We start from the raw sequence: 3903 nt of genomic DNA, 5'->3' as shown, positions 1-3903 counted from the left end.
CCAGCCGGCAATTTTTTCCTCCTCCCCAGCCAGCAGCTAAAAACGATGAAGAAGATTTGCTGTATTGGAGCTGACTACCTCGGCGGCCCGATGATGGCGGTCATCACGCTGAAATGCCCCGAGATCGAGGTCGTGGTGGTCGACATCTCCGTCGTGAGGATCACCGCCTGGAACAGCGAGACGCTCCTGATCTACGAGCCCGGGCTCGATGACGTCGTGAAGCAGTGCCGGGGTCATAACCTGTTCTTCGACACCGACGTCGAGAAGCACGTTGCCGAGGGCAACATCATCTTCGTCTCCGTCAACACCCCTACCAAAACCTGCGGCCTCGGCGCCTGCAAGGCTGCCGACCTCACCTACTGGGAGTCTGCTATGAGGATGATCGCCGACGTGGCGAAATCCAACAAGATCGTTGTTGAGAAGTCCACTGTCCCCGTTAAGATGACGGAATTAAAGGATTGGTCATGTTTTTCTAACACACTTAATGCTTTCCTTTTCTTTCAATTATTTTCGAGAAATCCCAACCAAAAATTCTATGTATGCTCTTTCTCCAAGTAGCTGGAGGAAGATGAAAAGATTGTTTTCATTCGGCCACTTGCTGCTTTCTTTTCCTTCCTGTTAGTTTTTTTTACACATCTGAATTATGATGTTACTCTACTCATTACAAGCTATGATTTCCTGAAAGTTCTGACTTAGACTGTTTGATGAAACCTTATTTGAAGTTGGAGGATGGAGAAATTAAAGAAGATGATAGTGGACCAAAAGATTCTAAGGAAGAACATATATCAGAGGTTGCGGCTGTTCCAACTGGAGAGAATGGTAAACCTAGGCGATGAGGAAGATGGTACTATCTAGAACTGAACATTTCCCCCTTTTTGTTATTCAGTATATATTGCCCTTAGCGATGAATAATGGTCATGCTTAGCGATGAATAATGGTCATGCTCCTTTCAGGACTATGATGTTATACCGACAGAGTCAATTCCTAGGATTTTTCCAAAGAATGAGGACCCGAGATTGGTTAAGCGCAACAGAAGAATGCTCGGACAGCTCCTAGGGACATTAGAGGTAATACTCAGTTCATATTTTAATAATATTTGTCATGATAATTCTTTATTCACTTGTGTTAAAATTACTATGAAGTTAATATAACTAGAGATGACTGAAATTATTTTGAGGTGTATAGAATCAAAGTCTAAATATACAATAAGAACATTAATGGCACCTTTTCTTCTCAAGAGTGCTTTCACTCTACCCCAAAATCTAAATTTGGCTAAATCGAGTAGTTCATACGTTTCTCATGATATATTATATTAACTTGCTGCCTGGAGTTTTATATAAAATATAGTTCATTTGACATTACATATCTATGAGAGCTTTTGCCAAGAGTACAAGGAAAAATTGTATGTTGAGTTTTTAATAGTTTGCTTGGTTTTGTGATGGTGACCATTTGCCATGCTTAATGAGTGGACACTGACATTCATTACTATGAATTATGTGTTTCTTCTAACTAGATACTGATATGCACTGACATTACACACCTTCCTAACTTGAATTCAAGCTGGCAAGATTTCAATGTTTGTCTCTTACAACTTGCTATCACGCTAATTCCTACCCATTATGTTGTTAGGTGATTGGGGAAATTGTGGGGCTAAAGGATTTTTTTAATAACTCAAGATGCCTTGTAAGTAGAGAGAACTAGCTGCCAAAAAATTAAGTTAATAAAGGGGCAACATGAATTTCCCTAGACGAGTAAGGAGGTTTCATCAACAACTGAAAATTTCACATGGTTTGTGTACAGGAAATTGTATTTCTAGCCAAAGTGCGAGATATGCCAAGAAGAATTTTTTATTTTTTATGTAAGACGTCAGATTCATTAAGCAAAGGTGTATGCAGTATGAAGTTGATAAAAGAAGTCCATTTGTTGACCTAGATTGAGACTCAAAACTGTGGGATAATCAGTACTCATATCACTTAGATTCACTTCAGACAACTTTTGGATATAGAAGGAAAATTCATGACTCTTTTACATGGGTATACCTTTTTGCATCAATTCACCATCAGACGAGTGTACCTCAAATAGTCACTTCACAAGCCAATTGTATTCCAGGAGGGCATCATGGACATTTACGTTTATTGGAAATGTCAGGTACTTGAATCTTGAGATTCATATGGTTCTTAGGCTTCCTCTTCACGTGTCTGTGTTATAGAAGAAAAACATGCTTTATAACCCTTGCCACTATATTACCCATTCATAGACTTATAGTTACCTGCAGACAATTAGTTGCTTAGTTTTCGCTTCAAGTTATAAGGTCATGAGATATTTTCACCTCGTCTTTGTTTCATTGAATATTCTAGCGGCATATACTTCTGAAAAATCGAGGTTCTGTATTCTTGTTATATACAAAAAAAACACTCACCCACCCACATATACACAACCAATGAAAAGAATGAACCTCTTAAGTTGTTTTAATTGTAAACTAACATATTCTCTGTGTTTGGTGCTGCTAATTGCACCAACGGTTGTAACCGTTGGTGCTTTGTTTTTTATAATTTTAAAATTATAATTAAAAAACGATCTTGTCGGATGTTGTTGTTGTGTTGTGGTGTTGTGTTGTATTGTGATGGGCGTTATTTGATTGGTTGGTGTCTGGTTTGGTCGTGGTAGGGGAGGGGGAGGTGTGGGGATTGGGTGGTGGTGGTGGTGATGTAGGGGGAGGGGGTGGTTGGTGTGGAGTGTGGTGGGTGGGGGGGTTGGTCGTGGTTGAGGAGGGGGAGGAGTGCGGATTTGGTGCGTGTACGCGTGCGTGCGTGTGTATACGCGTGCTTGCGTGTACATAAGAATATGTGCGTGCGTATAATACATAAGAATATGCCATGATACTCTCTTCGAAACATATAATACATAAGAATATGTCATGATACTCTCTCTTATTGCTATACTTGCATGTCATGTCATGTTGTTAACTTTTGATTTACATTTGCAGGCTGAGACTTCTAGACAATGTGGAGCTGGTGATGAGGATGATGATGATCAGGAGGACTGATTTGTTTTTTATCTTTGAAAACAATGAGTGTGTGCTTTATAAACAATATTTATCATGGTGTGTGCTGTATAAATAATTTTAATTATGTTGGGATATTTTTATTAAAATATATGTGTTATATATGCATGTGAATGAATATTATATTGTTGATTGAATAGGGTTTTAAATTCAAAATAATTTTTTAAAAAATATTAGAAATATTTAGCCACGGATTAGCCGTCGCTATAGACCCTTTTAGCGACGGAAAACATACACGGGGACATGCTAATAGCGGCGGAAAATCCGTCGCTAAAGTTTTTCTTTTTTAGCGACGGCTTTTCCGTTGCTAAAAGATACATTAGCGACGAAAAATCCGTCGCTAAAAGTGACATTAGCGACGAAATTTTTTTTTCTTTTTTTTTAAAAAAACTTGAACGACAGATTTTCCGTTACTAATTTTCCGTCGTTGACTTTTAGCGACGGATTATCCGTCGCTAAAAGTTGTTTTAGCTACCCTCAATGTACTGACGGTATTTTAGCGACGGAATTTAATTTTTTCCGTCGCTAAAAGTTTTAGCGACGGATTTTCGACTTTTAGCGACGGATTTGTCCGTCGCTAAAAGTTCTGTTTCTAGTACGCGTTCTACGTCTCCGCTCCCCACTCCCGGGGAGAAATCCACTATCACAACCGGGTTTTCTACGCTCACCCGAATAACGTTTACACCTCACAGTGTCGGTTTTCAACGCTCACCGAACAACGTCACTCCTCACACTCGGTTTTCTAGTTCACCGAAAACTTCACAACACACTCGGTTTTCTAGCTCACCGAAAACCTTACACCACTCACAATGTAACAAATATAAATTTGTTCTCTACAA

The 3903-nt window shown here is 39.3% G+C and overlaps 1 long non-coding RNA gene across 1 annotated transcript; it reads left to right on the top strand.

The window, feature by feature from the left end:
- Positions 7 to 3133, top strand: LOC109836814. Its single transcript, XR_002246103.1, has 3 exons — positions 7 to 844; positions 954 to 1067; positions 2987 to 3133. It is a non-coding gene; the product is annotated as an uncharacterized LOC109836814 (long non-coding RNA).

This window comes from Asparagus officinalis, chromosome 4 (genome assembly GCF_001876935.1).
Source record: "Asparagus officinalis chromosome 4, Aspof.V1, whole genome shotgun sequence".
Taxonomy (NCBI): domain Eukaryota; kingdom Viridiplantae; phylum Streptophyta; class Magnoliopsida; order Asparagales; family Asparagaceae; genus Asparagus; species Asparagus officinalis.
Note: the sequence above shows the minus strand (reverse complement) of the source record. Positions and strands in the feature narration are given on the sequence as shown.